The sequence below is a fragment of the Rhinoraja longicauda genome, chromosome 8 (assembly GCF_053455715.1).
Source record: "Rhinoraja longicauda isolate Sanriku21f chromosome 8, sRhiLon1.1, whole genome shotgun sequence".
NCBI lineage: Eukaryota > Metazoa > Chordata > Chondrichthyes > Rajiformes > Arhynchobatidae > Rhinoraja > Rhinoraja longicauda.
In genome coordinates, this window is record NC_135960.1 from 6,028,359 (window position 1) to 6,049,883 (window position 21,525).

Genomic DNA, 21,525 nt, shown 5'->3' on the forward strand with positions numbered 1-21,525 from the left:
CCTCCTCCTGCACCTATTGTCTATTAAGAAGGGTTCTGAACTGAAACACCATCTGTCCATTACCTCCACGGATGCTGCCTGACCTGCTGAGTTCCTCTAGCAGTTTATTATTTACTCAAGAATGCAGCATCTTGATCAGTACGGGTGTCAAGGGTTACAGGGAGAAGGCAGGAGAATGGGGTTAGGAGGGAGAGATAGATCAGCCATGAATGAATGGAAGAGTAGACTCGATGGGCCGAATGGCCTCATTCTGCTTCTATGTCTTATGATCATGAATACCAGCAGTCTCTCGTTTCTCCAAGCCTGATAGTTGCTAAAGAAAAAATATCCCCCCTATCTGTAAGGAGTTTAGTTTAGTTTAGAGAAACAGTGCAGAAACAGGTCCTTCGGCCCACCGACCAGTGCTCACCCTGTATACTAACACTACCCTACACACAAGGAACAATTTACAGAAGACAATTAACCTACAAACCCGCACGTCTTTGGAGTGTGAGAGGAAACCGGAGCACCCGGAGAAAACCAACTCTGTCACAGGGAGAACGTACAAACTGCGTACAGACAGGACCCATGGTCAAGATCAAACCGGGGTCTCTGGCGCTGTGAGGCAGCAACTCTACCACTGCGCCACCGTGCCGTATAGGTTTGCCAACTCTCCCGTATTAGCTGGGACATTCCGTATTTTGGGCTAAATTGTTTTGTCCCGTATGGGACCGCCCTTGTCCCGGGGGGCGCTGTGGGCCCGGACACTGTAGGCCCAGACAGACACTGTAGGGCCGACCACTGTAGGCCCGGACACTGTAGGCCCGTACACTGTAGGCCCGGACACTGTAGGCCCGGACACTGTAGGCCCGGTCACTGTAGGCCCGGACACTGTAGGCCCGGACACTGTAGGCCTGGACACTGCAGGCCCGGACACTGTAGGCCCAGACACTGTAGGCCCAGACACTGTAGGCCTGGACATTGTAGGGCCGAACACTGTAGGTCCCGACAGTTTAGGTCCCGACAGTTTAGGTCCCGACATTTTAAGTCCTGACACTCTAGATTTCCGACATTTTAGCTCCGGACAGTCTAGGTCCAGAGGCCCGGGCGCCGCCTAATGGAGGTTACGTTGCAACCCGCCTCCCGTCCCGGGTGGCCGCCATTGGTGGAGCGGGAGCGCGTTGCCGCTGGCTGGGTGAGGTCACGTGGGGCGCGGGGCTGTGACGTCACCCTTTGTCCCTTATTTGGGAGCGAGGAAATTGGCAACCCTAGTGCCGCCTCTGTCTTAAGTGGATGACTGCTTATTTTTATTCGGTGACCTCTAGTTCTCGAACATCGCTGCAGATTTTTAATGCCGTGCCAGCAGTCCCGGCTCTGAAGGGCTTCCAGGTTATTAGAGGGTACTGCCTGCCAGCTCTCGTGGAGAGCAAACAGCAGAGGAAGCCTTCTGTTTCACTTCCAGCCGTTACGCAAGTCCTCCTGCAACAACTTGCATCTTCACAGGGCCCTTTAGCTTTGGGCTAAAATAGGCCACAGAAACCTGACCAGCAGAGTTATCACTCTGGTGATGCTGTCTTTTTATAGACACGCAGGGCGGTGAATCTGTGGAATTCATTGCCACAGACGCTGTGGAGGCCAAGTCAATGGATATTTTTAAGGCCGAGACAGACAGATTCTTGATTAGTGCGGGTGTCAGGGGTTATGGGGAGAAGGCAGGAGAATGGGCTTTGAGAGGGAGAGATAGATCAGCCATGATTGAGTGGCGGAGTAGACTTGATGGGCCGAATGGCCGAATTCCGCTCCTATAACTTATGAAATTATGAACTGGGCCTCATAAGAAAAGGTATAGGATCACGAGGCTGAAACGCACTATGACTCTTTTACCCAGAGTAGGAAAATCAAGAACCACCGTGGGCGGCACAGTGGTGCAGCAGTAGAGTTGCTGCCTTACAGCGAATGCAGCGCCGGAGACTCAGGTTCGATCCTGACTATGTGCGCCGTCTGTACGGAGTTTGTACATTCTCCCCGTGACCTGCGTGGGTTTTCTCCGAGATCTTCGGTTTCCTCCCACACTCCAAAGACGTACAGGTTTGTAAGTTAATTGGCTGGGAAAATGTAAAAATTGTCCCTTGTGGGTGTAGGATAGTGTTAATGTGCGGGGATCGCTGGGCGCACGGACCCAGTGGGCCGAAGGGACTGTTTCTGCGCTGTATCTCTAACAAAAAAACCAGGGTACGTAGGTTGAAAGTGAGGGGGAAAGATTTCTGTACAAACTCCGTACAGACAGCACCCGTAGTCAGGATTAAACCTGGGTCTCTGGCGCTGTAAGACAGCGACTCTACTGTTATGTCACTGTAGAGCCAACCCTGGTGGGAACCTAATATATTTAATTTAATTTAGTGCAGAGATACAGCGTGGAAACAGGCTTTTTGGCCTACTGAGTCAGTGCCAACCACAATCACCCGTACACCAGTCAGTTTTATCCTACACGCCAGAAGCCAATTAACCGACAAACCTGTACGTCTTTGGAGTTTGGGAGGAAACTGAAGCTCCCGGAGAAAACCAAAATGGTCCCAGGGAGAACGTGCAAACTCCGCACAGACAGCACCCTCAGTCAGGATGGAACTTCAACTCTGCCAACGCTGTCAGGCAGCAGCTCTACCTCTGGGACCTGATGCCACCTTCTAGATAGTTTCATTTAGTTGAGTTTATTGTCACATGTGCCGTGGTACAGTGAAAAGTGTTTTTTTTTGCATACTATCCGGTCAGCAGAAAGACTGTACATGATTACAATCAAGCCACAGTCCACAGTGTGCAGATACAGGATAACAGGAATAACGTTCAGTGCAAGATAAAGGCCAGTAAATTCCGATTAACGATAGTCCGAGGGTCTCCAATGGGGTAAATGGGAGCTCAGGACCGCTCTCTAGGAGGGTTCAGTCGCCTGATAACAGCTGGAACGAAACTGCCCCTGAATCTGGAGGTGTGCGTTTTCACACTTCTGTGCCTCTTGCCTGATGGGAGAGGGGAGAAGAGGAAGTGGCCGGGGTGAGACTGGTCCTTGATTATGTTGCTGGCCTTGCCGAGGCAGCGTGAGGTGTAGATGGAGTCAATGGAAGGGAGGTTGGTTTGTGTGATGGTCTGGGCTGCGTCCACAATATAACACAGTGCAATCTAGCACAGAGAGCATGCAAAACAAACCTTTGACTGTACCTTGGACCACGAGACACTAATAAACCTGAACCAGCGTTGTATTGGGGTTCAGAGTAACTTCTGCACATATCACTCTCTTCACCCTAACTAATGCAGCAGTGAACTTGGGCAGCGCAGTGGTAGAGTTCCTGCCAGGGACTCGGGCTCGATCCTGACCACGGGTGCTGTCTGTATGGAGTTTGCACGTTCTTCCCGTGACCTGCGTGGGTTTTCTCCGGGTGCTCCGGTTTCCTCCAACACCCCAAAGGCGTACAAGTTTGTAGGTTAATTGGCTTTGGTAAAATTGTAAATTGCCCCTTGTGTGTGTGTAGGATAGTGCTAGTGTGTGGGGATCGCTGGTCGGCGCGGACTCGGTGGGCCGAAGGGCCTGTTACCACGCTGTATCTCTAACCTAAACTAAACAAAACCAGCTTGTAGATGGACCCAGGGTATTAGCGAGCAGTGGCTGGCGTATGAGCTCAATATAAAAGCAGTTTCATAAGAACCCAGTCAAACTTGTCTCTCAGTTCGAAAAGAATAAGGAGGTAGGATCTGCACTGGTGGCTCAGTGCCCAAGAGCAGCTCCTAAACTAGCCTGCCTCCAGCCACGTTGCGAAGAGGGGGAAGAGGGAAGGGGGGGGAGGGAGAGAGGAGAGGGGGAGGGGAGGTGGGAGGATGGGAGGGGACGGCGGGTGGGGGGGGACAGGGGGGGGGAGGGAAGGGGAGGGGGAGGGAGTGGGGGTGGAGAGAGGAGGGAGAGTGGGGGAGGAGAGGGTGCTGCACCAATACAGAAGAGGTTTGGGCCCAATGGGCCCACTTGGTCTAGTTTCCTTTAAATTCCTCCTCATTCTCTCCCTCTCACTTCAAAACTATTCCCTCTCATCTTTGGCGTTTTCATCCTGAGAAAAATAATTCTGACTGCCTGCCCGATCTACACTTCTCATAATCTTATATACTTTAGTTTAATTTAGTTTAGAGATACAGCGTGGAAATAGGCCCTTCGGCCCACCGAGTCCGCGCCGACCAGCGATCCCTACACGCTAACACTATCCAACACACACTAGGGACAATTTTACACTTATACCAAGCCAATTCACCTACCAGCCTGTACATCTTCGGAGTGTGGGACGAAACCTAATGTCCCGGAGAAAACCCACGCAGGTCACGGGGAGAACGTACAAACTCCGTACAGACAAGCACTCGTAGTCAGGATCGAACCCGGGTCTCCGGCGCTGCTTTCGCTGTAAGGCAGCAACTTTACCGCTGCGCCACCGTGCCGCCCTTCCAGCAGGTCTCGCCACCTGTTTTTCCTTTCATCTGTTTAAAGGATCTTCCTTGAATCAGACAGTCGACGGGTCACGAGGGAATGGGAAACGGAGGCGGGTTGGGCGCCAGGGAAGTTCCTCTTTCCTGTCTGTGTGGCTTCAGGAAGAGATAACCGTTCCAAATGGGAAAAACGTCAACAAAAATGAATCTTACACTTTGTGACACAAATCACGAAAGGTCACAAAACAGGTGCACCGGATGTTCATTATTTATTTTATCTTTTGAAAAAGACTCGCATTGCAGCAATCTTGTATACACTGGAATTTAGAGGGATGAGAAGGGATCTTATCGAAACATATAAGATTATTAGGGGGTTGGACACGTTAGAGGCAGGAAACATGTTCCCAATGTTGGGGGAGTCCAGAACAAGGGGCCACAGTTTAAGAATAAGGGGTAGGCCATTTAGGACTGAGATGAGGAAAAACTTTTTCAGTCAGAGAGTTGTAAATCTGTGGAATTCTCTGCCTCAGAAGGCAGTGGAGGCCAATTCTCTGAATGCACTCAAGAGAGAGCTGGATAGAGCTCTTAAGGATAGCGGAATCAGGGGGTATGGGGAGAAGGCAGGAACGGGGTACTGATGGAGAATGATCAGCCACGATCACATTGAATGGCGGTGCTGGCTCGAAGGGCCGAATGGCCTCCTCCTGCACCTATTGGCTATTATCTATTGTCTATTTGTCTTCTGCCATCCAGCCAGCCTGCTCTCCGCCCTGGCATCTGCCCATCAGCAGTGGGCTCCTTGTGTCAAATAATTCCACAGATTCACCATCCTCTGGTCTATTGTCTATCTGTTGCCTCTCGGGCAACAAGGTGGCGCAGCGGTAGAGTTGCTGCATCACCGCGCCAGAGACCCAGGTTCGATCCTGACTACGGGTGCTGTCTGTACGGAGTTTGTACGTTCTCCCCGTGACATGCGTGGGTTTCCCCCCAGGTTTGCCTCCGGTTTCCTCCCACACTCCAAAGAGGTACAGGTTTGTAGGTCTTAGGAAGGAACCGCTGATGCTGGTTTACACCGAAGATAGGCACAGAATGCTGGAGTAACTCAGCGGGACAGGCAGCATCTCACATGCATGCATACACAGAAATACACACTAACAGTAAACGCGCACACACACTCACACTCACAAATAAACTCACGCAGATATGCTCACCTATCCTTCCTTAGAAGGCTTAGGAAGTTCAACATGTCCCCTACAACTCTCACCAACTTCTACAGATGCACCATAGAAAGCACTTTATCAGGATGCATCACAGCTTGGTTTGGGAACAGCTCCATCCAAGAGCGCAAGAAGGAATGGGCGACGTTTCGGGTCGAGACCCTTCTTCAGACCAGTCTTCTTCAACTGGTCTGAAGAAGGGTCTTGACATGAAACGTCAACGAATCGTGGACCATCACACAAAACCAACCTCCCTTCCATTGACTCCATTTATACCTCACGCTGCCTCGGCAAGGCCAGCAGCATAATCAAGGACCAGTCTCACCCTGGCCACTCCCTCTTTTCCCCTCTCCCAGTGGGCAAGAGGTACAGAAGTGTGAAAACTCGGCCTCCACACCCTCTGTGGCAACGAGATCCAGATTAACTGCCCTCTGACTAAAAAGGTTCCTCCTCGCCACCTTTTTTAAAAGAGCTCCCTTTTATTCTGAGTTTGAATCAAAGGTCCGCAGAATGGTTCCGACCAGAAACATCACCCGTTCCTTCTGTGAAACACAGTACCTGGCCCTCTGTGTCTCTAATTAATGTGGAGACACCAGAAACTACAGATACTTGAGCAAAACACACAAAGTACTGGAGGAACTCAACAGGTCAGGCAGCATCTGTGGAGGCAAATCTTGAGTTTAGGAGCAAGATTCGAGTCTCGGAGCATGGAGGTCCTACTGCAGTTGTACAGGGCCGCACCCTGGGTACAGACCGCATCTGGAGTATTGTGCGCAGTTTTGGTCTCCTAGTTTGAGGAAGGACATCCTTGATATTGAGGAAGTGCGGCGTAGGTACACCAGGTTAATTCCCGGGATGGTGGGACTGACATATGATGAAAGAATGGGTCAACTGGGCTTGTATTCGCTGGAATTTAGGATGAGAGGGGATCTTATAGAAACATATAAAATTCTTAAAGGATTGGACAGACTAGATGCAGGAAAAATGTTCCCCACGTTGGGGGAGTCCTGAACCAGGGGTCACAGTTTAAGAATAAGGGGCAGGCCATTCAGGACTGAGATGAGGAAAATCTTTTTCATCCAGAGAGTTGTAAATCTGTGGAATTCTCTGCCACAGAAGGCAATGGAGGCCAATTCACGATGTTTTCAAAAGAGAGTTAGATTTAGATAGAGCTCTTGGGACTAACGGAATCGAGGGATATGGGGAAAAAGCACTGATTGTGGATGATCGGCTATGATCATATCGAATGGCAGTGCTGGCTCGAAGGGGCCAAATGGCCTACTCCTGCACCTATTTTTCTATGTTTCTATGTTTCTAAATGGACATGAGTCGATTCGGATCTGACCTCCCTCTTCACACCCAACTTCAGATTCAGATTTAGAAGGATGAGAGGAGATCTTATCGAAACGTATAAGATTATTAAGGGGTTGGACACGTTAGAGGCAGGAAACATGTTCCCAATGTTGGGGGAGTCCAGAACAAGGGGCCACAGTTTAAGAATAAGGGGTAGGCCATTTAGAACGGAGATGAGGAAAATAAAATTCAGTCAGAGAGTTGTGAATCTGTGGAATTCTCTGCCTCAGAAGGCAGGGGAGGCCAATTCTCTGAATGCATTCAAGAGAGAGCTAGATAGAGCTCTAAAGGATAGCGGAGTCAGGGGGTATGGGGAGAAGGCAGGAACGGGGTACTGATTGAGAATGATCAGCCATGATCACATTGAATGGTGGTGCTGGCTTGAAGGGCCGAATGGCCTCCTCCTGCACCTATTGTCTATTGTCTATTGTCAGATCTGAAGAAGGGCCCAAACACGAAACACAGCCTGTCCATTTCCCCGCCACAGATGCTGCCTGACCCGTTGCGAGTTCATCCGGCAGTTTGTGCTTTTCCCTTTGTCGTGGCTGATGTTTTGGTCGGAGTTGTCCAGAACTCCCCTCGATTCAGTGACCGTTCCATCAGATTGGAGAACGTAACAGAGCTAGATAGAGCTATTAATGATAGTGGAGTCAGGGGGTATGGGGAGAAGGCAGGAACGGGGTACTGATTGTGAACGATCAGCCATGATCACATCGAATGGCGGTGCTGGCTCGAAGGGGCCGAATGGCCTACTCCTGCACCTATTGTCTATTGTCTATTGGCAGCCTCGTTCAAAGCCGATCGGATAGCTTTGACTCTGTCGGGGGGCAAATGCTGAAAGCCATTAGTACTTGCATTACGGTGAGACGCATCGAAAGCTTCAAGCTAATCGGGAAAAAATCAGCACGGCTTTGTAAAAAGGAAATCATGCTTGACCATTGTACTCGAGTCCTTTGTCGAACTGATCGGAGTCATGGATAAAGGTAATGTACAACACTTAGATTTGCAGAGAGCATTTGATAAGCTGATACAACAAAGATCACTGCTGGAAGTAAACGCGTTTGGCGCGGGAGGGAACTGGAAGCAAAGTCCAAATGGAAGCCAAGCACAGAGAACAGAACAGCACAGGGACAGGCCCTTCGGCCCACAAAGTCTATGCCGAACATCATGCCAAGTTAAACTAATCTCCTCTGTCCGCACATGATCCATATCTCTCCATATCTACATGCCTGTCTAAAAGCCTCTTAAACAAACCACCATCGTATCAGACTTCACCACCATTTCTGCCAAGCCTGTGGCTGCTGTCCAGGTTCTGGAGCAAAGTAATATCGTGTGTGTGTGTGTGTGTGTGTGTGTGTGTGTGTGTGTGTGTGTGTGTGTGTGGGGGCGGCACGGTGGCGCAGCGGTAGAGTTGCTGCCTTACAGCGAATGCAACGCCGGAGACCCGGGTTCCATCCCGACTACGGGTGCCGTCTGCACGGAGTTGGTACGTTCTCCCCGTGACCTGCGTGGGTTTTCTCCGAGATCTTCGGTTTCCTCCCGCACTCCAAAGACGTACACGTTTGTAGGTTAATTAGCTTGGTAAATGTAAAAATCGTCCCACAAGCCCTTCGGCCCACCGAGTCACCGCCGACCAGCGATCCCCTCACACTAACGCTATCCCACGCACACTAGGGACAATTTACAATTTTACCGAAGACAATTAGCCTACAAACACAATTTGCAGAATCCTGTACGTCTGTGGAGTGCGGGAGGAAACCGGAGCATCCGGGAAAAACCTGCGCAGGTCACGGGGAGAGCGTACAAACTCCGTACAGACAAGCACCCATGGCCAGGATGGAACCCGGGTCTCTGGCGCTGTGAGGCAGCAACTCTACCGTTGCGCCACCGCGCCACAGTAGAGAAGCCAACATTCCTCCACTGTTGTCTTGGAGATTTCCATATGTATCCGTCTGTGCACAGAAATCCAGAATTGATCTTTGTGTCGCTGCCCGGTTGTGAATGGCTTGCATTATTCTCGCTGTCCGCCCATTCATCACTGTTTCGTGAGACCACAGGGAATCTGAAGCATCCCAGCCACAGTTAACCTCTTCCCGATCGCACCACCAGTCCGGATTTTTAAGGAAGCACAGTCGATCATGACTACTGGTGCCGTCTGTACCGACTTTGTACGTTCTCCCCGTGACCTGCGTGGGTTTTCTCTGGGATCTTCGCTTTCCTTCCACGCTCCAAAGATTTACAGGTTTGTAGGATAATTGGCTTGGTGCAGATGTCAAATTGGCCCTAGAGTGTGCAGGAAAGCGTTCATGTGCGGGGATCGCTGGTCGGTGCGGACTCGGTGGGCCGAGGGGCCTGTTTCTGCGCTGTATCTCGAAACATAGATGAACCCAGATAGCTGGGAGAAGTGGGCAGGCTGGGGCACCAGCTGAGGTTCATAAGGTCATAAGTTATAATCTATATACTAAAACTCTCGTTTGTTATCTTGTTTGTGACTGAACTTCAGCCAAAACGGTACACGATAGCGCCACAATTTTAGGCGCACCTTACTCACCATTGTCACGTCAGTGATAATGCAAGTAGTTTTATTGAAATCGGTGTTATATTTTTCAAGTTATTCACATTTTAAAGTTTAAAAGGAGGGGAGGGGAGGGGAGGAGGGAGGGAGGGGGGAGTGGGGGAGAAGGGAGAGGGGAGGGGGGGTTGAGGAGAGAGGGGAGGGGGGGAGGACAGGGTGCTGCACCAATGCAGGAGAGGTTTGGGCCCAACGGGTCCACTTCGTCTAGTATAATATATTCCTTTATTCGTCCCACACCGGGGAAATTTACAGTGTTATAGCAGCAAAGTGGATAGCACTTTGTAACATATATAACATATAACATATAACAACTACAGCATGGAAACAGGCCTGTCCGGCCCTACCAGTCCACGCCGACCATTCTCCCTGACCTAGTCTCATCTACCTGCACTCAGACCATAACCCTCCAATCCCCTCCTATCCATATACCTATCCAATTTACTCTTAAATAATAAAATCGAGCCAGCCTCCACCACTTCCACCGGAAGCCTATTCCATACAGCCACAACCCTCTGAGTAAAGAAATTCCCCCTCATGTTACCCCTAAACCTTTGTCCCTCAATTCTGAAGCTATGTCCCCTTGTTGGAATCTTCCCCACTCTCAAAGGGAAAAGCCTACCCACGTCAACTCTGTCCGTCCCTCTCAAAATTTTAAAAACCTCTATCAAGTCCCCCCTCAACCTTCTACGCTCCAAAGAATAAAGACCCAACCTGTTCAACCTCTCTCTGTAGCCTAAGTGCTGAAACCCAGGCAACATTCTAGTAAATCTCCTCTGTACCCTCTCCATTTTGTCGACATCCTTCCTATAATTTGGCGACCAGAACTGCACACCATACTCCAGATTCGGCCTCACCAATGCCCTGTACAATTTCAACATTACATCCCAACTTCTATACTCGATGCTCTGATTTATAAAGGCAAGCATACCAAACGCCTTCTTCACCACCCTATCCACATGAGATTCCACCTTCAGGGAACAATGCACAGTTATTCCCAGATCCCTCTGTTCCACTGCATTCCTCAATTCCCTACCATTTACCCTGTACGTCCTATTTTGATTTGTCCTACCAAAATGCAGCACCTCACACTTATCAGCATTAAACTCCATCTGCCATCTTTCAGCCCACCCTTCCAAAAGGCCCAAGTCTCTCTGTAGACTTTGAAAATCTACCTCACTATCAACTACTCCACCTATCTTAGTATCATCTGCATATTTACTAATCCAATTTGCCACACCATCATCCAGATCATTAATGTAAATGACAAACAACAGTGGACCCAACACAGATCCTTGGGGCACTCCACTAGACACTGGCCTCCAACCTGACATACAATTGTCAACCGTTACCCTCTGGTATCTCCCATTCAGCCATTGTTGAATCCATCTTGCAACCTCACTATTAATACCCAACGATTTAACCTTCTTAATCAACCTTCCATGTGGAACCTTGTCAAATGCCTTACTGAAGTCCATATAGACAACATCCACAGCCTTGCCCTCATCAATTTCCCTGGTAACCTCTTCAAAAAATTCAAGAAGATTAGTCAAACATGACCTTCCAGGCACAAATCCATGTTGACTGTTTCTAATCAGGCCTTGATTATCCAAATAATTATATATATTGTCCCTAAGTATCTTTTCCATTAATTTTCCCACCACAGACGTCAAACTAATAGGTCTATAATTGCTAGGCTTACTTTTAGAACCTTTTTTAAACAACGGCACAACATGCGCAATGCGCCAATCTTCTGGCACCATCCCTGTTTCTAATGACGTTTGAAATATTTCCGTCATAGCCCCTGCTATTTCTGCACTAACTTCCCTCAATGTCCTAGGGAATATCCTATCAGGACCTGGAGACTTATCCACTTTTATATTCTTCAAAAGTGTCCGTACCTCCTCTTCTTTAATCCTCCTAATTTCCATCACTACTCTACTTGTTTCGCTTACCTCACATAATTCAATATCCTTCTCCTCGGTAAATACCGAAGAAAAGAAATTGTTTAATATCTCCCCCATTTCTTCCGGCTCAGCACATAGCTGTCCACTCTGACTCTCTAATGGACCAATTTTATCCCTCACTATCCTTTTGCTATTGACATATCTGTAGAACCCCTTGGGGTTTACTTTTACATTACTTGCCAAAGCAGCCTCATATCTTTTTTTCGCTTTTCTAATTTCCTTCTTAAGATTCCTTTTACATTCTTTATATTCCTCAAGAACCTCATTTACTCCCTGCCGCTTATATTTATTGTATATCTCCCTCTTTTTCCGAACCAAGTGTCCAATTTCCCTGGAAAACCACGGCTCTTTCAAATTATTATTCTTTCCTTTCCACCGAACAGGGACATATAGACTCTGTACTCTCAAAATTTCACCTTTAAATATCCTCCATTTCTCTATTATATCCTTTTCATAAAACAACAATTTCTATTTCACTCCTTTTAAATCCTTTCTCATCTCCTCAAAATTAGCCTTTCTCCAATCCAAAATCTCAACCCTTGGTCCAGATTTGACCTTCTCCATAATGATATTGAAACTAACATAATGATATTGAAACTATGTAGGAGCAGGAATGTGCCATTCGGCCCATCGTCTACTCCACCATTCAAACATGGCTGATCTATCTCTCCCTCTCAACCCCATTGGGAATCTGTGGAATTCTCTGCCACAGAAGGCAGTGGAGGCCAATTCACTGGATGTTTTCAAGAGAGAGTTAGATTTAGCTCTGAGGGCTAACGGAATCAAGGGATATGGGGGAGAAAGCAGGAACAGGGAATTGATTTTGGATGATCGGCCGTGATCATATTGAATGGCGGTGCTGGCTCGAAGGGCCGAACGACCTGCTCCTGCACCTGTGTTTCTGTGTTTCTATTCTCCTGCCTTCTTCCTCGAAACGTCACCCATTCCTTCTCTCCTGAGATGCTGCCTGACCTGCCGAGTTACTCCAGCATTTTGTCAATAAATAATTGTATAAGCAGCAGGAACAAAGAACTGCGGATGCTGGTTAATGCACAAAAGGACACTCAGAGAGATAGAGTAACCCAGCGGGTCAGGCAGCATCTCAGGAGAACACGGGCTCCAGGGGTGGACTCGGTGGGCCGAAGGGCCTGTTTCTGCGCTGGATCTCTAAAGTCTAAATACAATGCTGTGGGAAGTCGACCAATTCAATATGATGGAGTCAGTGTATCCTACTTAGGTTCAGTTTATCATATCATATCATATCATATATATACAGCCGAAAACAGGCCTTTTCGGCCCTCCAAGTCCGTGCCGCCCAGCGATCCCCGTACATTAACACTATCCTACACCCACTAGGGACAATTTTTACATTTACCCAGCCAATTAACCTACATACCTGTACGTCTTTGGAGTGTGGGAGGAAATCAGAGCACCCAGGCCCAGTGCAGGACCGAGAGTCTGAAGAAGGGTCTCAGCTCAAAACTTCGCCGATACGCCGCACAGTTGCACCGCACGGTGGCGCAGCGGTAGAGTTGCCGCCTCACGGCGCCAGAGACCCGGGTACGATCCTGACTACGGGTGCTGTCTGTACGGAGTTTGCAGGTTCTCCCAGTGGCAGTGTCGATTTTCAGGTGTGGGTTTTCTCCGGATGCTCCGGTTTCCTCCCGCATTCCAAAGACTCACAGCACAGAAGAATGGTTCGTTGTTGGCTGAGGGAAGGTGACAACGAGGCACGGAAACGGGAAAATGAATCAGGAGGACAGTGAGACTAGTCGGAGAACTAGGGTGGTGGGGGGGGGGGGGGCAGAGAGAGAGGGAGAGGGGGAAAGCAAGGGTTACCTGAAGTGAGAGATATCGTTAGTCATACCGCTGGGTTGTAAGCTGCCTAAGCGGAATATGAGGTGCCATTCCTCCAATTTCTTCTGACAGTGGAGGAGGCCCAGGACAGAAAGGTCAGTGTAGGAATGGGAGGGGAGTTAAAAGTGTTTGGCAACCGGGAGATCGCATCGGTGTAGGCAGACTGAGCGGAGGTGTTCAGCATACCGATAAAGTTAGACACAAAATGCTGGAGTAACTCAGCGAGTCGGGCAGCATCTCTGAATAGAAGGAACGGGTGACGTTTCGGGTCGAGACCTTTCTTGCTAGATATCTCTAACTTCAAGTAAGCCTCGCTTTCCCTCTCTCTCTCTCTCTCTATCCCGCCCCCAGCCTAGTTCTCCGACTAGTTTCACTGTCCACTGATTAAATATTACTGATTGTACGCCTCGACTGATTGTACGCCTCGTTGTCACCTTCCCCTCGGCCAACAATGAACCATTCTACATTTCCTTGAACATCGTCTGCTTTGATCTTTCGCCTTCACACCTTACCCTTCCATATCTCTAGTCTCCCTCTTCCCCAGACCCTCAGTCTGGAGAATTGGTCTCGGCCTGAAAACGTCACCCATTCCTTTTCTCAAGAGATGCTGCCTGTCCCGCTGGGTTACTCCAGCATTTTGGGAATATCTTGGGTGTAAACGAAGATACTAGAGGAACAAGATGGAGCACTCCGTTGAAATCGCCGAAAGTGAAGTACGCAAAGGAGCCATTTTAGTAGGCAAAACCCCAGCCGTTCGCTATGCCTCTCAGGGCCGTCTTAACGCATGGGCCTGATGGGCACTTGCCCGGGGCCCCACGAGCATAGGGGCCCCCACGAGCATAGGGGCCCCATGCTGATCTGTGTATGTTAAGTGACTTGCAATAAATAAATACTACTGTAAAAATGTAGGTTCAATAAGTGCTTTTTTCGCAACATTTTCCATCCCTAAGTGCTTCTCACAGCGATCTGCAAGTGCTTTTCGCAACAATGTAGCACCCCAAGTCCATCGCTAAGTGCTTTTCGGTAAGTGCTTTTCGCCGGCACGACGGGGGGGGCTGGTAGGGAAAGGGGGGCGGGGGAGAGTAACGGTGGGGGCGACGGGGAGGGTGGGAGGAGGAGAGAGTGGGGGTGGGAGGAGGCAGAGTGGGACTGGGGAGGGGTACAGCAAGGGTGGGGGTTGGTGGTGGGGGGGAAGAGAGAGTGGGGGAAATGGGGGTGCTGGGGAAAGGGGGGTGGCGGAGAGTAACAGTTGGTCTCGGGGAGAGAGAATGGGGGGGGTCTGAGAATGGGCACTGGGGAGGGGGACAACAGGGGTCGTGAAATTGTGTTTAGGATTTTTCTTCAGAGCCCCCACTCATGCACTCCATTCCCCCCTTAATCCTCCCCCAGACCTGCGCTGCATTAACTTACATTGATTTCAGGGTTTTTTTTTTAAGAGCCCCACTCACCCACTCCATCCACACCCCCTCACCTCCACTTATCATCCCACCCCCCACAACCCACCTCATCCCCCCCTTATCCTCTTCTCACCCACTCCATCCCCCCAGCACCCTTATCCCCCCCCTCTCTTCCACCCTCCATTCACCCAATTCATCCTCCCTGAACCCCCTTTGAAACTCCCCCAAACCTCTACTGCATTGGTGTATTGTTCAAATGTTTATCATGTTGATTAGTTGTTGCTGTACAGCATGTTTTTAATGTTTCAACACCGATTTTGTTGGAAGTGCCAATAAAATAAATATATGTTTCATTTTATCGACCATTTACATTTTTATTCCTGTGAGTAGTTGTCGTAGGGGCCCCAGTACACTGCTTTGCCCGGGGCCCATAATGCTGTAAAGACAGCCCTGATGCCTCTCGCAGTGTAATTAGTGTTTTGGGGAACAGCATGTGTGATGATACCATTAAAATGCAGAATATATCTCATCTGTCAATTCACAGATTTGTGTTATCTTTCTTTTTAAATGTTTATGCAAGTTTCTGCCTACTAAAATGGCGCCGTGACATACTACGGTTTTTAGGGTCGAGTGGTCTATCTTGGTCCTCTAGTTTCTTTGGGTGTAAACCAGCATCTGCGGTTCCTTCCGAACAAAAACGTCGCCTGCCTGCGTCCAAACAGTTCACAACTTTCACCGCACCGCACCGTCAAATTCCTCGCAGTGCAGTCAGTTACGTTCACCCCATCCCAGTCTCTCTTGCCCGTTCCATGAATACTCTCTGTGTCTGATTTGCCAAGTCTTCTGCCGTTGGGGCCCCCTCGTTTACAAATGAATGGGAGCATCGTGACCGCAGCAGAAAAGCCGTCTAATTCACCGTGCCTCGACCACAATGGAGCGTGGTGAATTGGGATGACTAATGATGGGAGCTCAGACCGATGGGACCAGACACTAGCTTACCCTGCGCTAGGGTTGCCAACTTTCTCACTCCCACATAAGGTGATGTCACCGCCCCGCGCCCAGCCAGCGGCCACGTGCTCCCGCTCCACCAACGGCGGCCGCCCGGGCCGGGAGGCGGGTTGCTGTGCAACCTCCGCTAGGCGGCGTCTGGGCCTCCGGGCCTACACTGTCCGGGCCTACAGTGGCACCCGGGCCTACAGTGGCGTCCGGGCCTACAACACCCCTCGGGCCTAATACTGGACAAGGGTGGGCCCCGTACGGGACAAACCAATTTAGCCCAATATACAGGATGTCCCGGCTAATACAGGACAGTTGGCAACCCTATCCGGCACACATAAAGGAATGGGGTTGCAAAGGCCCGCTCACCGTGGCTGCATCACCGGCGTGTTGCTGCTCTTCCCCCGGTGTTGCCGTTTCACCTGCAAGGGGAAAGAGCGGAGAGAGAGCCTCTTGGTGAAGTGTCCCCTGCCATGAATCGGACCACAGGCAATCAATGCCAAGCAATGTCAAGGTGGCACGGTGGCGCAGCGGTAGAGTTGCAGCCTCACAGCGCCTGACACCCGGGTTCGATCCCGACTAAGGGGTGCTGTCTGTACGGAGTTTGTACGCTCTCCCCGTGACCTGCGCGGGTTTTCTCCGGGTGCTCCGGTTTCCTCCCACACTCCAAAGACGTGCAGGTCTACAGCTTAATTGGCTTCGGTAAAGATTGTAAATTGTCCCTGGTGTGTAGGATAGCGCTGGTGTGTGAGGATCGCTGGTCGGCGCGGACCTGGTGGGCCGAAGGGCCTGCTTCCGTTCCTGTGTCTCGAAAACTGAAACTAAAAACTAAACCAAGGAGAAAAGAGGACTTGATAGGATCTGTGATGGCAACAATAAATTTACAGGGCGGTCGTTGGTCGAGGCGGACTCAGTGGGCCGAAGGGCTTGTTTCAACGCTGTGCCCAGTCTAAACTAATTGGAATTTTCAAAGATTATAGGGCGCATGAAAGAAAGTATTTTGCAGGGCCCAACGGGGAAGAGCATTGAAATGGGGCTGACGAGATTGCTCGACTAGGAGCAAGGATAGACTCGATGGACTGCGGATGGACTGTATCTATAAACTAAACTAATTCTAAATAGGATATCCTGGCTCCATCATATTGAATTGGTCGCCTTCCTACTGCATTGTATCTTTAGACTTAAACTTCAGAGATACAGCGCAGAAACAGGCCCTTCGGCCCACAGAGTCCGTGCCGACCGGCGGTCACCCCGTACACTAACATACTTGGGGCAATTTTTACCGAAGCCAATTCAGCTCAAAACCTGTACATCATCGGGGTGTGGGAGGAAACTGGAGCTCCTGGAGAAAACCCACGTGGTCAAGGGGAGAATGTACAAACTCTGTACAGACAGCACCCATAGTCAGGATCGAACACAGGTCTCTGGCGTTGTGAGGCAGCAACTCTACCAGAATCTGAAACTTGAGCGAATACCTGCTTGGCCACCCTCTGAACTAAACTAAGGTATCTCGCCACTGGGGTTGCCAACTTTCTCACTCCCAAATAAGGGACAAAAGTTGACGTCACCGCCCGCGCCACACGTGACCTCACAAAGCCAGCGGCCACGTGCTCCCGCTCCACCAATGGCGGCCGCCCGGGCTGGGAGGCGGGTTGCTACGCAACCTCCGTTAGGTGGCACCAGGGCCTCCGGGCCTACGCCGGCCCTCGGGCCTACAGTGTCTGGGCCCACAGCGCCTAATATGGGACAAGGGGACAAACCAATTTAGCCCAATATACGGGATGTCCTGGCTAATACGGGGACAGTTGGCAACCCTAGTCGCCACCATTTCTCAAGGGGAAATTAAGGATGGTCAATTTTACTGAAGCCAATTAACCTGCAGACCCGCACGTCTTTGGGATGTGGGCCAAAACCAGGGCACCCGGAGAAAACCCACGCGGTCACAGGGGAACACGTGCAAACTCCGACCAGAGGTCAGGATCGAACCCGGGTCTCTGGCTCTGTGAGGCAGCAGCTCCACCAGAATCTGAAACGTGAATGGATAGAAATCGAAAACCCAGGGGCAGGGAAAACTGCTGCCTCGGCAATAAAAAACAAAGTATCGAACTCTCCCAGTGGGATTGGTGTGAAATTGCCGCAACTACTGGAGGCTTGACGTGTCGGTGAATGTTGCAGGCGGGCGGGCGGGGAGATTCGAACGATTAAAGGATTAGCACAAAGAGCAGGTGTGCAAGCCTCCCCAGGCAGGCGGCACAGGCAGTTACTTGCCGAGACGTGGCGGAGTCTCTCGGCAGAAAACCTGCCGGCTCTCGTGGCAATTTCCGCAGAGTGCGAATCCACACCTGTCACGTCCAGACCGAGGGGAGTCTTCACGTTAATCCATGAATGGTGGCACGGTGGCGCAGCGGTAGAGTTGCTGCCTCACAGCGCCAGAGACCCGGGCTCCATCCTGACCGCGGGTGCTGTCTGTACGGAGTTTGTACGTTACTCCCCGTGACCACGTGGGTTTTCTCCGGGTGCTCCGGTTTCCTTCCGCACTCCAAATACGCACAGGTTTGTCAGTTAATTGGCTTTTGTAAAATTGTAAATTGTCCATACTGTGTGGAGCGTAGAAACATAGAAAATGGGTGCAGGAGGAGGCCATACGGCCCTTCGAGCCAGCACCGCCATTCATTGTGATCATGGCTGACCATCCACAATCAGTAACCCGTGCCTGCTTTCTCCCCATAATCCCTCGATTCCGCTAGCCCCTAGAGCTCTATCTAACTCTCTTTTAAATCCATCCAGTGAATTGGCCTCCACTGCCCTCTGTGGCAGAGAATTCCACAAATTCCCAACTCTCTGGGTGAAAAAGTTCCTTCTCACCTCAGTTTTAAATGGCCTCCCCTTTATTCTTAGACTGTGTGGCCCCTGGTTCTGGACTCCCCCCCAACTTAGGGAACATTTTCCCTGCATCTAGCTTGTCCAGTCCTTTTATAGACAATAGACAATAGACAATAGGCGCAGGAGTAGGCCATTCAGCCCTTCGAGCCAGCACCGCCATTCAATGCGATCATGGCTGATCACTCTCAATCAGTACCCCGTTCCTGCCTTCTCCCCATACCCCCTCACTCCGCTATCCTTAAGAGCTCTATCCAGCTCTCTCTTGAAAGCATCCAACGAACTGGCCTCCACTGCCTTCTGAGGCAGAGAATTCCACACCTTCACCACCCTCTGACTGAAAAAGTTCTTCCTCATCTCCGTTCTAAATGGCCTACCCCTTATTCTCAAACTGTGGCCCCTTGTTCTGGACTCCCCCAACATTGGGAACATGTTATCTGCCTCTAATGTGTCCAATCCCCTAATTATCTTATATGTTTCAATAAGATCCCCCCTCATCCTTCTAAATTCCAGTGTATACAAGCCCAATCGCTCCAGCCTTTCAACATACGACAGTCCCGCCATTCCGGGAATTAACCTAGTGAACCTACGCTGCACGCCCTCCATAGCAAGAATATCCTTCCTCAAATTTGGAGACCAAAACTGCACACAGTACTCCAGGTGCGGTCTCACCAGGGCCCGGTACAACTGTAGAAGGACCTCTTTGCTCCTATACTCAACTCCTCTTGTTACGAAGGCCAACATTCCATTGGCTTTCTTCACTGCCTGCTGAACCTGCATGCTTCCTTTCATTGACTGATGCACTAGGACACCCAGATCTCGTTGAACTCCCCCTCCTCCTAACTTGACACCATTCAGATAATAATCTGCCTTTCTATTCTTACTTCCAAAGTGAATAACCTCACACTTACCTACATTAAACTGCATCTGCCATGTATCCGCCCACTCACACAACCTGTCCAAGTCACCCTGCAGCCTTATTGCATCTTCCTCACAATTCACACTACCCCCCAACTTAGTATCATCTGCAAATTTGCTAATGGTACTTTTAATCCCTTCGTCTAAGTCATTAATGTATATCGTAAATAGCTGGGGTCCCAGCACCGAACCTTGCGGTACCCCACTGGTCACTGCCTGCCATTCCGAAAGGGACCCATTTATCCCCACTCTTTGCTTTCTGTCTGTCAACCAATTTTCTATCCATGTCAGTACCCTACCCCCAATACCATGTGCCCTAATTTTGCCCACTAATCTCCTATGTGGGACCTTGTCGAAGGCTTTCTGAAAGTTGAGGTACACCACATCCACTGACTCTCCCTTGTCAATTTTCCTAGTTACATCCTCAAAAAATTCCAGTAGATTTGTCAAGCATGATTTCCCCTTCGTAAATCCATGCTGACTCGGAATGATCCCGTTACTGCTATCCAAATGCTCAGCAATTTCGTCTTTTATAATTGACTCCAGCATCTTCCCCACCACTGATGTCAGACTAACTGGTCTATAATTACCCGTTTTCTCTCTCCCTCCTTTCTTAAAAAGTGGGATAACATTTGCTATCCTCCAATCCACAGGAACTGATCCTGAATCTATAGAACATTGAAAAATGATCTCCAATGCTTCCACTATTTCTAGAGCCACCTCCTTAAGTACTCTGGGATGCAGACCATCAGGCCCTGGGGATTTATCAGCCTTCAGTCCCATCAGTCTACCCAAAACCATTTCCTGCCTAATGTGGATTTCCTTCAGTTCCTCCATCACCCTAGGTTCTCCGGCCCCTAGAACATTTGGGAGATTGTGTGTATCTTCCTCAGTGAAGACAGATCCAAAGTAACGGTTTAACTCGTCTGCCATTTCTTTGTTCCCCATAATAAATTCCCCTGCTTCTGTCTTCAAGGGACCCACATTTGCCTTGACTATTTTTTTCCTCTTCACGTACCTAAAAAAACTTTTGCTATCCTCCTTTATATTATTGGCTAGTTTACCCTCGTACCTCATCTTTTCTCCCCGTATTGCCTTTTTAGTTAACTTTTGTTGCTCTTTAAAAGAGTCCCAATCCTCTGTCTTCCCACTCTTCTTTGCTATGTTATACTTCCTCTCCTTAATTTTTATGCTGTCCCTGACTTCCCTCGTCAGCCACAGGTGTCTCTTACTCCCCTTAGAGTCTTTCCACCTCTTTGGAATAAATTGATCCTGCAACCTCTGCATTATTCCCAGGAATACCTGCCATTGCTGTTCTACCGTCTTCCCTGCTAGGGCCTCCTTCCAATCAATTTTGGCCAGCTCCTGCCTCATGCCTCTGTAATCCCCTTTGCTATACTGTAATACCGACACTTCCGATTTTCCCTTCTGCCTTTCCATTTGCAGAGTAAAACTTATCATGTTGTGATCACTGCCTCCTAATGGCTCTTTTACCTCTAGTCCCCTTATCAGATCAGGATCATTACACAACACTAAATCCAGAATTGCCTTCTCCCTGGTAGGCTCCAGTACAAGCTGTTCTAAGAATCCATCTCGAAGGCACTCTACAAACTCTCTTTCCTGGGGTCCATTTCCAACCTGATTTTCCCAGTCTACCTGCATGTTGAAATCTCCCATAACCACCGTAGCATTACATTTTTGACACGCCAATTTTATCTCCTGATTCAACTTGCACCCTATGTCGAGGCTACTGTTTGGGGGCCTATAGATAACTCCCATTAGGGTCTTTTTACCCTTACAATTTCTCATTTCTATCCATACTGATTCAACATCTCCTGATTCTATGTCACCCCTTGCAAGGGAATGAATATCATTCCTTACCATCAGAGCAACCCCACCCCCTCTGCCCACCTGTCTGTCTTTTCTATACG

General features: G+C 49.6%; 1 protein-coding gene across 4 annotated transcripts in view; it reads right to left on the reverse strand.

Moving 5' to 3' along the window:
- sema5ba (sema domain, seven thrombospondin repeats (type 1 and type 1-like), transmembrane domain (TM) and short cytoplasmic domain, (semaphorin) 5Ba) overlaps nucleotides 1–16,193 on the reverse strand; it is a 183,945-nt gene extending 167,752 nt beyond the window's left edge. For all 4 annotated transcript variants that reach the window (XM_078403301.1, XM_078403300.1, XM_078403299.1 and 1 more), the window contains exon 1: nucleotides 16,166–16,193. The gene's annotated coding sequence lies outside the window, so the exon portion shown is untranslated. The remainder of the gene's footprint in view (nucleotides 1–16,165) is intronic.
- Nucleotides 16,194–21,525: the final 5,332 nt, after the last annotated feature.